At 40.4% G+C, this 14,423-nt stretch overlaps 1 protein-coding gene across 2 annotated transcripts in view; it reads right to left on the reverse strand.

Moving 5' to 3' along the window:
- Nucleotides 1-13,781, reverse strand: part of LOC107225996 (zinc finger protein 648-like) — a 35,073-nt gene extending 21,292 nt beyond the window's left edge. Inside the window, exon 1 of one of the 2 annotated variants that reach the window (XM_046740214.1) lies at nt 12,370-13,781. The gene's annotated coding sequence lies outside the window, so the exon portion shown is untranslated. Of the gene's footprint in view, nt 1-12,196; nt 12,218-12,369 lie in introns of those variants that run through there. The other variant, XM_046740215.1, reaches the window with a different exon arrangement.
- Between the last annotated feature and the right edge of the window lie 642 nt (nt 13,782-14,423).

The raw sequence follows: 14,423 nt of genomic DNA on the forward strand, positions 1-14,423 counted from the left end.
GCAAAGACGCGCATGCCATCGTGCACGAGGACGCGCGAGTATAGAGGCAATTTCTCTGAAGAGAAATCTGTTTTAAGATATAAACGACGAAATGGCCAAATCCACGGGCATGTATCTAGAAAATATGCTATACAGCCATCGCAGCAAACATGTTAATACGTGCAATATAAATATACGAACAACGCGTAAGCGTACACCTATATGTATACGTACGTATAATATGCTCGAATCGAGACGGATAAAACCTCCAACGTATGATGTAATTAATTATTGTAAGCGTATGCCCGAGTTTAAAACATCGCTACGTGCAGCTTCAGTATCAAGAATAAATTTTTAATTAAAAATAAATATATGTGAGACAATTGGACACACGGTCGTGTAATCAAGGCGAGAATGCGATTCAAATACATTATACATTATACGTGTATACGCTACGCAATTATGTCAGTGGTTATATATCTTTTTATCTATACATAGATAGGTACTCATGCAATATAATCGGTGTATTGAAATTGGTTTTCAATATTTTTACCCGCACTTTATCACCCATGGAATGACTCAAAGTCGAATAAATTGGAATAACACGCCCCTAGTGGAAAGAACGTTGAAGCTCATTTAACGTTAAGAATTCAAGACTAAGGTACTGGTTTGAAAACCGTCCAAAGATCAACTGCGATTTTTCATCGGTTGCGAAAAAACCACCGCAATTTTTAATTTCTAATCGGACATACATTTGACGATTATTTGACACCGTGTATGAATGGTGTATGAAACGCGCTTAAATTATATATATTGCGAAAGATTTTACGATCGGAGCTCACCGGTAGTTTCTTTCGTGTGAGTTTTGAAGCAAGTGTGTATTTTTCTAATTATCTAGTCTGACGAGACGCGAGGTAGCCCTAGGTGAGCACACATGTGTATATAGATATATCAAACTGACAATAGCACCGCAGCGACAGTTTCGGATCGACAAAAATATCGCTTGTACCTAGTTCTAGTGTCTCTGTCTGCGTGTGTAAAACCTGAAGCCTAGAGGCATTTATTTTGCAATTCCCAGTAGAAATCTCAAGTTGAGTCAGTCAGTCCCTCCCGCTGTGACTGACCGATCGTTGCGCCCCGCTGCGGCTGAATTTTTGGAGTACCGATCGCGCGAATCGGAAGGAAGAAAGAGGATATGGAATCCAGTTATTCAATCAATTCTTTGGAGGATCGCTTACTTTGACTCTACAATTCGATCCTATTCTTATTGCAGGACTTGAAGTAGTTTCGTAGCTCGAGTAATATGGCGTAAAAACTGGGTCAAAAGCTGATCGTTTTACCTAAAACACAGGAATATAAAGTGACGGAAAACTTCTTCCATGTAATTCAACTTCTGTTCAGTTACGTTGAGTTATTACCGAGTGACACGTGCGTTTTAGATTAACTTTTACAATAAAACACGACTCGGTTGGTGTGGTATATTTCTTGCCACCAGATGGCATCTTTCGATTTTTTTTTTGATCCCAACTCTCTTACATCGATTTCAGCTGACCCAGTTCGCAAGACGAATTAGTTCTCTACTTCGATCCTCTATCCTTGCTCTCTCTTCTCATTGTGCAAAAACTTTGCAGTAAATTAAACATCCCGTAACGCTGGTGCATTGGGTCCTGGCCGAGGCCACCGTGCAGCGAGTGGTCGGAATGACCAGGAACAGCGTCAGTCACGTATGTATAATAATCCTTGGGACAGTCCGCGGGCAGTCAATCATCCGGTCCACCTCCTTCGAAATATTGGAGGCTGGATAGTCCTTGCCATTCGCAGTTGATCGGTATGGGAACAAAAAAGCATAGGAAAATAGAAGAGAAGAGTGTAAAAAGGTGGACAAAAATCCGACCCTTTTTTGCTCTAACGCCGATCGGCTGCTGTCCGCCTCATCCGGTAAAAACAATTCCCTCAGTGTCAGTCGGGCCACTCGAGTCCTCGACACTATCATTGTCACTCGGTGACCTCGCACATCCACCATGGCCATTCGCGCATTAGTCGCGGAAGAGCAAGACTCGCCCGGTCAATAATTGGACTAGATAAACAATTTACTGTGCATGGTAACGGAAATTTTTTCACCTCCGTATCCAACTGCCGATTTCCTTCTTTCTCTCTTTCTCTGTTTGAATGATTTTATAACCATCGAAATACTTCAAGCCACGAATCACTGTGTTTAACACTTTGACATTCGAAACGAAAATCAAATGAAATGAAATCCGGTTACCGATTTCTGTTTTTAACGATCCTGTCACTCTGCACGGCCAAAGAAATTATTCTGTATATTATGTCAAGCCCAAAGAACAGTCTTACAATTAAGCTTGATTATTTTATTTACTTCACAGAGAAAACTTTAAACTCAATCATTAACGGTTACTAGTTTTTTTCTCTCCATTGTAGATTATAAATCGGTCGAGAAAAATTTTTGCTCATCGTTACCAAGATAGAGCTAAACCGTGAAGAAAACTGTTCGATCGATCGAAAAAAAAAGAACTCAAATCGTGACCGGTTTCTGGATACCGATTTATGGTTTCGATCGTTCGTAGATTATTTTACGTACCTCAGAGAAAACTGTCGAGAGACACTAAATAAAAAGAAACAAACATCATTACCGATTTTCTACCGATCTATAGTGTCAAACACAAAAGTAGTACATAAACTCAACTCGTGACCGGTTTTTTGATCCAATTCATCGTTTCGACCGTGTAACGCATTTTTGAGAAAACTAATCTGTACGGAAACGAATCAGAAGTAATAATAAACTCTTTCAATACCGATCTATATTTTTAAATACAGAATATCAGTTTAAAAATAAAGAAAAGTGTTTGCAGGGATTGGGTTTCCGAATAGTTGGACCCCGTTATATTTTGAAACAGCGTTACCGAGTTGGCAATCTGTTACGTCTTGATAGTCGAGGAGCCTCGAGCCTGGGGAACCGATCGGATTGAGTTGGTTGGCACGGCTGCTGGCTCGGCGACTCGACTCGCGCTGAACAACGCGTTAAGGTATAACCTATTTACTTAATAACCGACAGAACGATACTAGGCACAGCTTAGGTCCGAATATTGCGCAAGGCGGCAAGTCCGCCTACATAGCCCCGAGCTGTCATGATTCTTGCATGGGTCTTAAGTCTCAACGGGCGTTACGAGACGCTCGTACCTATAGATCCTGAGGCCCGTCGTATACCTTTACGTGCAATAATGTAATGTACTATGGGTGCCTGGGTGTATAAGTACATACGTTACCCGTACACTTAGGGATGTACATAGTTGCCTAGATTTGCCGGTATGTCTTCATACATACATTATACATACATATATATATATATATATATATATATACACATCATGCTGTGTGCACATGAATTCGATTGCGTTATTAAGCAGCTGAATCCAGTTTTACATGTATAATTTATATATAAATATATATATATATATATACGTATATATGTATACATACTCAGTTGTCAAAAATGTTTGTTTCAAAGTTTAGTTTTAGAATTGGTTATGGTGAAAATTAATTTTCAAACTTATCTAATATCCGTTAGTGCACGCCATTTAGAATAGTTGTGCAGTTAGAAACCAGATCGGTGACGATAAAACAACTGGGAAACAGTTTAGACTACGGTACGAAAAAAAAAAATCAAAGAAAACCAATCGTTATTAAAAGACATTAAGAAAAATCGTTCGAAGGACAAATATCGACGTCATCGAATCACCGTTTTTTTTTTTTTTTTTAATCACAAATGCTCAGTTTATCACGACAAATCAGTCATTCGAGTCTTTTCCTGTTTAGTCTATCGTGGAATGAAACTGGATCGTTTCATATCCATTTTTTATCTGGTGCAAAGTTGTACACCGTAGCCATTAACGCCTCTCGAGGGTTCACGCGCCTCTTTGCACGCAAAAAACATTGTATATGAAAATGCGCGCACACACACACACACACATGCCGGCAGTGACATCATCGCGAGATGTCTTTAGTCGTTATATTGGCAAGCACTTATACTTATGATACCTGTAGATATGATTAGTGTATAGCATATACAAGTAATGCTGCCAGGTATACGTATATATGTGTATCTTTACATATATGCAGACTGTGCACGATGACTTTACACATAACCATATGGTTATTATGCCTCGTTCTGCAGTCATTGAGTAGCTCTTTTGCAATAAATTATGCATCTGGAATTCGTCTTCCCTTTCTTCTTTCCTTCTCTTTTTCGGTATACGTTTAAACATAACATTATAATATTATCATCGGAATTTATTTATTATGCCTAATCTAGACTCGTGTTTACTGAAAATCCGTATAAATATATACGTGTATTATTTATCTGTATTGTACGTAATTCTATGTTTATGTCTGTGATATACAATGCGAGAAAATTACGAACGCATGGCTAAAAAACCTACATCAGGATATAAAAAAGTCTCTTAAATGCGACTCAAATTCGCGCATACATTGTACGCATTTATAATCTGTTAATGTGTTTCTGTGAAATATGATTGATTAGCGCAGCGGTAAAGAAGAGTAACGGAAGAGGAAAAAAAATTGAAAAAACAATTAACGCTTGTGTAACTTGAACCGTCTGTGTGAAAACCAAATTCTTTTTATACGTGACTTGAAGACACACAGAAGGATAGAGAAATGTAATCGAAAAAACTAGAAAAAAAATCGAAAGACCGGCATGCTGGATAAGTATGTTGAATAGCAACTTGTCTTTTTTTTTGTTATATATACGGCACATCCTATTCATAGTTCATAATACACAAAACTCTTCGCAGTGTCATCAGCCATAATAAAAATGCAAAAATGGTCTGTACCGATCTGAAAAAAAATCCGTTCATTCTCTTTGCCTGCAAGATTCAAAATAAACGCGAATGGGTAATTTTACCTTGTCAAGAAACCTTCCGCGCAAAAATTTTTAAACAACGAATATATATACCTAAAAAATTTACGAAAATTTAAAGTTTTGTTCAACGTGATGAAAAAAGGAAAAGCAAGACACACGTCGAATCACACTCGCCGAGAGAGTACCGATCTCAAATTTGATTGAAATGAGAAAGAGAAAAGAACGGTATTAATTAAATGGTCCCGATGCATTTCACAAACATATCAAACCTGTTTGTTTTTTTCGTTTATACAGAGTGAAGTTTTGATAGGTTGGCAACATTTTTATTTGCCGAAGAGTACGCGACATGTCGAATCTTGATCAGTTTATTGTTAGTCGTTTTCAGGCATTTTTACGATAGATGTATACTATCTTACGTAGTTTTTACCGACTCTTATGGGTTTCAATATTAAACATGCCTGTTGTTTTTATGTATAAACCCCACTCTACGCGTGTAATCTGTACAACACACTAGCGCTACTTGATTTTCAACTTTTCGAGGCCAAGCTTGGCTCCCGGCTCGCGCACAGCTACCCCAATGCCCTAAGGGCTTTTTATGCGCGCTACTCCAAGCTCCGTGAGCCTTCGTAATTCTTCGATCGCAACGCCGCGTTGCCAAGGCTTCCGTAAACCCGAAACCGCGCGCATGTCTGTTAAAATACATATATTACGCTACATCAGTGATTTGCAATTTTGCAATAATAAACACCGGAGTGTCTCAATTTTTCTTTACCTGCAGATCAAAAACCTACGCAATGTTTCAACTGTTCTAGTTTTTTTTTTTATTTTATTTTTTTTATCTTTCTCGACACTCGTTGATTTATATCCCGTGTGTTATTCGTTTGCACGGTGAGCACTGAACCCTGACTCGGCGCGTACATACCTGCGTTTTATATACTTGTATGTACCTGAGGATCTTGGCGAACATGGTCATTTGATATCCGCGTCGAAGTTTGAACGCGCATCTCAAATTCCCTTCACAGAAAGTAGAGACACTTGTATATACATATTATATATAGAAACACACACACACGTATATACGGGTACATAATGGGGTTGGGTTAGTTGCTGGCTGCAGAGAAGGTTGAGATACAAGAAGGCGCTACATGATAACCGGAGAAAAGAAAGTGTGTAGGTATATATATATAATATATATATATATATATATGTGTGTATATATATATATATATATATATATATATATATATATATATATATATATATATATATATATATATATATGTATGTGTGAATCATATATTTACGTATGCACCGACATAAGTATTGTCAATGTAACAAGGTAAGAAGACGTTTTTTAAAGAAAAAACGATAACTGGAACATAATTGCCGAAAAAACTTGGAGTTAAAAGTTAAAAATCGAGATAAGTACGCATGTATATTGTAACGCAAGAATACGGCCGATGAAACCAGACAAAAAGTTGAGCCAAAAACCAAAAAATAAGAATGAATGAACAAAAAAGTACACATATATACATCGAAGCAGGTGCAGGTGACCCGTTGGTGCCGATCGTTTTATACCTGGGCTGCAACCTAAATACCACGGGTTTCCGTATATCCGTAATTTGACATACTTGCCCGGCAGCTTCGTAAAGTCAACGCCGTTTTAATCCGAGATAGGAACTCCGGTTAAGAAGGAAAAAGAAAAAGGAGAAGAAGAAGAAGAAGAAGAAGAAGAAGAAGAAGAAGAAGAAGAAGAAGAAGAAGAAGAAGAGAAAACGGAAGAGGAAGAATAACAGAAAAACGAAGAAAAGGAAACAAAATGTCTTGCTTCACCGTTCAAGACTCTTTTAATAAAGAGGAACGAAGACGGTTTCGCAATATGATCGATCAGTCGAGGTAGCGTCGATAAAATCGGGTATCAGTGTTACCGACGAAGGACGGTAAAGCAGAACGATACCGATGTATCGAAACCGGATAAATTTGCTATGATCCGTATTACTGGCGTTATGTGCGTGCATTTTCAGGTGCGTGAGGATCGATGTTCGTGTTTACGGCCAGACTGGGTCAGGACACTCAGCCCTTGGCCAGCTATCCACAGATCCCGGTGTGAGTGACGTGCGGCAGACACTCGAGTCGTGGCTGCTGCTGGGTTGCGCTGTTCCTAGATCGTCTAACTAATCGTGCGCTAGCTGACTGGCCGGCTCGTTGAAAATCCCTCTAGGATTTCTCTCGGCGTTACTCTTGCTGCCGGGCATCAACGTCAGACCTGTTTTGCCACGGTGTAATATAAATATATATATATATATATATATATATGCGTGCATGTACACCTACGTACGTAAGTAATGGCTATGAGTGTGTTTATACCAGTATGTAATAAATACATACAGACGTACAACGACCGCGTCTTTAGTTTAGGGATATTACTCTTTATCGCTGGCTTGAGTATATGAGGAGGAATCTGCTTAAATTTGTGTGATTTGAATATCGGATACTGATTTCATGAATATTCTGTTACTTGAGCTAGTTGCACGAAATTCTGTTGGAGCAGTTACATCGAGACTAGTCACTAATCGATCGATATATGTACAGTTTAAGCTCGGCTGGGAGTTATGCGTCGGTTTGGAAAAAGTTTTACTGTTATCTGCAATGGATATAGTTATCCCAAAATACCAGTCTTCTACTGGAATACATTAATAGCTGATTAACAAGGTGATTTTCTGAAAAAATGTGGGATTCTGCTTCGGTATATTCGGTATGAAAATCAGTTTGGATTAGTCACTTTTATTCAAATCGTGGCAATAGTTGCTTCACTGTAATCGTTGAAAAACGACTTCAGGGAGTGGAGTTGAAATTATTTAGTACTCGAACTTAGTCGTTGGAACAAAGTATGCCGATTATAATGATGGAAATAGTAGTTTTTTTGTCTTAAGACTTGAGAATCAGTCGTTGAAAAAAGTTCTGCGACTATGCCGGACAAAATTCAAATAATTCACCCTTTGAATATTGAAGATTATTGTAGTTTCGTGAACTAATCGTTTAAGTACTTGTCGATGTATCGACTAGTATCTAAAATCTCGTTTCCGAGATAGAAATAGTAGTTGGTAATGGTAAGCATAACGGTCTTTACAGTTGCTATTTTCTTGCCTCGGCTTCTAATCCCAGATTCCGAGCAATTTGTGTTCGCTCCTGTAAAAGCTTCGGTACGCTATTTCGTCATAAAATATAGGAAAACTGGATACAGATCCCGAGGCAACTATAAGCGTTTGTCCACCTCTACTCGCCTCAGTTTCCGTAAATAGAGATAAAATCGTTTTGAAGAATCGTATCCACGGTCTGGATCGTAAAACGCAATAACGTAAAGAATAAGAGGAATAATAAATTGCGGAAAAAACGTGGAGAGGGGGGAGCGAAAAGAGACAAGACAAATTGTTCCGTATATATAGGATCACAATATAACTTTGTCTCCAGGTGTACGAGTACCGAACCATGGAACGTACCGACCATTTTCCTCGCCAGGACAATAATCCGCATAATACAATATACGCTACAACGCACACTATGCGGTATTATAATTGTACTGTGAACATCTTGTGTGCAATACTTATTGTTAGACTAGCTGAGCTATAAAACGTCCTGCCTATCGAGCAACCTCGAATAAACATTTGTTTTCAGGACGTGGCATCGCCTGCGTAGTATGTTTTTGCCGGGATTTTCCTAGTGTATGCTGAATATACTCTCAAGCACTTATAATACGCACATGCATGTGACACACACAACATGTATACATATACATATATATATATTTATACGTATATACCAGTTGGCTGCTTGCCGAGAACAGAAAATAGCAGGAAGTTGGTTGGTCGGTCGGCAGGTTGGTTTGGTTCAGCCGACGGATCCCGGCCAAAACAAAAGAAAGCTCCGAAATGAGAAAGATATGCATCTTTATGCGTATGTACGTGTATGTTCAGATGTATACGTATGCACAAGGCGTGGGAGAGACACACTCGGTGTATGAATAATACTATTGTACGAGTATGAATATCTGTATACATATTGTGCGTGTGATTATATCATTTATCCCAACGCAACAGCCTCGCTTTGTAAATGAGGTTTGTATTATACGCTGTATACGTAAATTCGGATTATATATACGGTACTACTTATCGCAATTAAGAATATTGCACCTTGTAGTCGGGGAGAGATGCAAGCAGTTTCCTTTACGCACGATCACGGAATCTTTATTCCACTTTTAATAAAGATAAATAAATATTTGTAGAGAAATTTAAAAAAAACGAAGGACTATTTCAGAAAAGTAAGCTCAAAGCAGTAACACTGCGGTGAGAAGTTTATGCAATGTCCAGTAAAGCAACGAAAGCTCGATCGTTAGAGACAGTGGATGAGATAAAAGACGCAAAACGGTATCTTTTAGTAATTTTTAGAATTCGGTAACATCCAAGAAAGAATGAATATTCGGTGGGAAGAAAAGTGAAATCAAATGAAGGCTTCTGCACGGTAAATGTTGGATTCCTACCTGTTTAAATAATAACATAAATTCGAAAGAAAATTCATAACTTACAGACATACAAAAATAGACACCAGCTATCGACAATATAGTTGATAAATAGCTGTGAATTGAAAGCTGATAAGGTAAATAAAAAAAACGTGATTCTCGACAAACGGCATGGCCAGATTTCAAAAACTGAAGAAAACAATCATAACTGTATCTGCTAATCAATGAGTCATGATATAAATCAGAAGATAAAAGTGATTTATATAGTTACGTTTACCAAAGAACAAAAATTGATCGAAAATAAACTAATCTATGCGTTCGTAGCTTGATTGCAAAAGTCACGATTGGTAGAAATTGAATAGAGAAATTTTTTAACAACCAAACACAAGTGTCATAAAAGTGTTTACTAATGAAAATGAAGAAATCATACGAAGAACAGGACACCGTGGGTATCGTAAAGGGACAGAAATGAGTATCCAACTAATTACAAGATGAATACCGAGTACAGTATCGCTCGAGGATCGAGTTGAGCAGCCAGTCCGGCGGTCTAGTCGTAGTCAGTTGCCATCTTTTTCCGTTTTCGCAACAGCTCTCCGCGTATATAACGCTCGTATACCGACGATTATATATTTATGCGTATGTACCTAATTACGTGAATGTATGTATACATAGTTATCGGGCTGCATCTCGAACCTGTAACGTATAAGCCATTCGTCCGTGTCTGTGGAGCAAAGTTTTATGCTAGACGAAACGCACACTGTCTGACATTTAATCGTGTGTGGGTCGCTGACGGTGGGACAGGTTCTCTCGTGTAGCCAGATGCAGGATACTTTGACATTTGCCGGGTCGGATCCAGCAGCCAGCCAACTCAATAAGCAGCTGGGACCTGAAGAACCTGGCGAACCGAACGAAACGCCGCTTCCCCAACACCGACTATCCGAGAACAATAAATGGCAGAAAAGAAGGCAACGAAAAGACAGAGAATAACGGCACAGATTGGCCGGATAGTGATCATAGAAGACAGACAAGAGCTGAATTGCAAACTTGAATCGTGCGAAAGATAATTCAAATTTTTATCGGCAGAAAGACCGTCGAATTAACGGAACTGTTGGGATCAGTTTCAACTAGGAACGAGAGAAACAGAAAAATAACGACTGTATCAAAATACGCGACGTATCACGTATCCTGTAACTACCAATCTACGATATACATGCATGTGTAGCGTTCGAATGACGAACGAAGCGAACGCGTTGTTCGAGGTGCGTGACCGACCTCGAACGACTCTCTGCAGTATGGATAGGATAGGATAGGATAGTGCAGAAAGACACACACGACGTTAATTAACCTACTACATCGCCTTCGATAGTCCAGCGTCATCGTGGTCGTCGTCTTATTACACATGTGAACACAAATAACACCCGGTTTGTCAGAATTGCACTTTCACCGCGTTCACAATTATCCGATATACGTGTTCATGCGACGCTCTGACACTGGCTGACAGGTCTTCTTCGACGAATCAAAGTTTCGATAATTCCATCGAGTTCCTTCCGACAATCCAAGACAGAAGTTCCTTTGCCAAAACCTCGGGGGAACCGCGGTTCGTGAGTTACACAACATTTGCCGTGGACCAATCACAGGCCTACCCGGAATAGCAGACTACACCGTACGAACGCTCTGATTGGGCAATCTTTAAGCCTTTGTTACTGGAAAACCGTGCCTCCCTCGATTCTCGAGCAAAGAGACTTTCGTCTCAGTTTTTTGCCAGGAATCTACCCTCTGGGTCGGTACGACACGCAAATATTTCAATCACAGTCATCCGAAAGTGAGAAGAGAATTGCAATAACATCATGTGAATCAAAGAACAACCGGACATTTTGCTTCTCTTTCTTCTTTCCTTTCTCTAGTTTCGTACAGGTGTGATCTCCATATTGCGTATTTAGGTACACATTTACTGGGCCGGAGCTAAGAAAATTCCTGATATGTAAATTACACCGCGCAACAAGTTGCACACACACACGTGTTCACACATGTATACGGATACCTGTTGTAGGGTGCCTGTGATTTTGTTATTAATTACCGCTGCACAGCTGAAGTGTGTCTATGGACTTCTGGACACAAGGAATTTAAGCCAATTATATTTATGCCCCTTGCACGCGAGTCGTTGCCCGCCGGCCCACTGTTGGACCATTTTCCCATACGTTTCTACAAATGTGATATACATGCATGGGGCACAACGTTGTAATTTTAACTTAATTAGAAGAAAACAAATTTATGAAATTTCAAAGGGAAAAAATGAAAACGGCAAATTCGACTGGAATTTGGAGTATTCGTAACTGGTTCATGGAACTGGTAGCGATTAATTTAAAAATCTATTCATTGCAGAGGATAAAATCGGCAAGTTACTTATAGTTGGAGGATGTCGATGAGTCCGGAAATCTTTAGCATTATTGGTCAAACGAATCATCGTCTCGGAGACAATTTTGTTGCCGTATTACATATAGAATCTAACTAGACGCAACACGGTTTGAACAATTCAAAAAACGGCTTCTGACAGAGTAAAAGAGTTCTTTCACACTTTCTCCATCCAGATTTCAATCGAAATATTGTACTTCTTGTCTGGTGAATTTCAAATCTGGTGAGAATGATGATTGGTTGGTAGATTAGTAGATTGGTATAAGAACAACTACAATTTAACCAATAAAAAATTATGCAGTTTGGTAGGGAAAACGACTTTCGTTGCCGAAGGCGTCTTTTAAGAGTGGAAATCGAAGGGTAATTCTGGAACCGGATGTCATTGGGAATACCTTGCTGATGTACATCCTGTTTGTTCGGTAAATCACCTGTGCACGCAGCGCCTGTATAAGTTATTCGGTGTCTAAAATGAACAAATATACAACCGTTTTAAAAAGTTCACATCGATCGCCATCGCCTAACTAATTTACCACGATGTGGAATATGGGTTAAGGGGTAAACCAACCTTAAAAACCGGTTGATGATATCAGAACCATCAGCGCAGAGTGTAGGAGAGAGAGAGAGAGAGAGAGAAGACGACGAGGAGGAGAAGTAGGGGGCGTTGCTGCGGCGTTGAAGCAACGCGATGCTGAGAAGAGTCGAAGAAGTCAAAGCCGGCTGGCGTCCGTTCCGGTTGTAAAACACTTCCACGGTTTCTCGTACTTCGATTCGTCCCGCAGGGTGTCGTCTTCAGAATAGCAGAGTGAATCTTTGGTTTTAGGACACAATCTGCTGTCCGATCAGCAGGCACCAAAAACGTCCGCGCAGACCAGAAGGCTGGAAGTGCGTCCAGCTGGCAATCCCAACGAAAACAGTAACGAGCCACTACTTCCAAGGAACATGGCAAATCTGTCACGAAAATTGTGGAGGAAACACGCGGCGCACTTTTCTCTCACGAGGTGTGAAAATTACGAAGAAGTATAAAAAGGAGAATGTGAATAGAAGAATTGAAAATGAGTGATCAGCTTCAGCTATAAATCACGATCATCCCGATCAACGTTTTCCATTACGTTCCCCCGTGTATTAGAATCTCGGTGCGAACGAGAAGACGTACCAAACACTTTCCACATGACTGCTCTCTGCAGCTCGGACACCGATTTCTTACTTTATTGACGATTTTTTATTTTTTTATTTTTATTTTTTTCCACACTCTCAAGGATTATAACCGATTATTTTCATCACCGCACTTGATTTACCGCGCTCAACGAAACCGGTAGTTCACAGTCCGCAGAAAAACGTCACTGTATGGTGTTCGACGGTAACCGCAGTGGTTGTTTTCTATTATTTGAAGTACTTTGAGTATGCAGCAATTACTTGATCGGTGAAATATCCTGTTCGGCATAAACCGGTCGCTTTAACGGATTATAAAATTGTTATTATAAATACTTGTGTAAAGCGCAGTCAATATTCTCGTCGAGCTGCTATAATTCGACAATTAACTACCTGATCAATCACACGGTACACACTTGAACATAGCGACGATTAATCGGTATAATAACATTATAATATGCCCACGAATCCGTAACAACACCTGTATCATATACGTATCACAAGAGGAAAAAGAATAGAAAATAACGTTGCACGTATGTTTGAATTACGAAAAACGCACATCACGAGGCACAACGACGATGCGTATGTATTTTACGTACGAGACACTGAAAACAGACGAAGGGGGATGATTCAGGCACAGAACTAACTGTTCGGGGTTTTCGGAACGATTATAATTTCAGTGACAACCGCTTTGGGTCCGGGTCCGCGTCGGAGGCCGTCGGCCACGAGAGTGCCAGCCGGTCGGGGGCCTCATCGAAGACAAAGTTGACTCCGCTAACCGACGACCGTTGCTCGGCAAACGCGAGAGTGTGGAGGTGCGTAAGGCCCTCGACGACGGACCGAAGTGTACCGCTGCCTATACTCCGCTCGCTATAACGTTTAACGTGGGCCCCACCGCTGGCCCAAGACGCGTACTGTACCTACCATCGTTCTCTGTGTGCAAGGTAGGTTCGTGAGCTGGTGGTTAGGTAGGTAGGTTGGTATTTCGCCTCAGGGCGCCTCCGAAGCGTAGCGGTACTTCTTTCGGCCCCACCGCTGACATGACGCCTTTTACCACCACCACCACGATCCTTCCTTCACCCCCCCACCCCTCCTACTCTTCCTCCCCCGCACCTCCACCACCCCCCGTCAGGCCGCTACCCGCCTTCTCGTTCCCTCGGAACAGCGCCATGCTGTGCACCGAGAGTAGATATCGCTGACCCCACCATGTGCGGACTCCTCATCGTCTTCATCTTCATTCGCCTCATTCTTGTCGCTCCTTTTCATCCCTCAGGATCGGTTTTCCGTCACGAACGACACGTGCTCTCGTCACTCGTTGTGTCGGGTAGTCGGGGAAAAATAAGACCGTATGCACGGTTTGCGGGATGAAAAAATAAAAATTTTAACTTCATACGGAAGTTGATTTTTTTATTTTCTTTTACAATGTGTAGCTTGAGGAGTTTCTTAATGTGGTAATTCTTTAGTTTTGTT

The sequence above is a fragment of the Neodiprion lecontei genome, chromosome 5 (assembly GCF_021901455.1).
Source record: "Neodiprion lecontei isolate iyNeoLeco1 chromosome 5, iyNeoLeco1.1, whole genome shotgun sequence".
NCBI classification, from domain to species: Eukaryota; Metazoa; Arthropoda; class Insecta; order Hymenoptera; family Diprionidae; genus Neodiprion; species Neodiprion lecontei.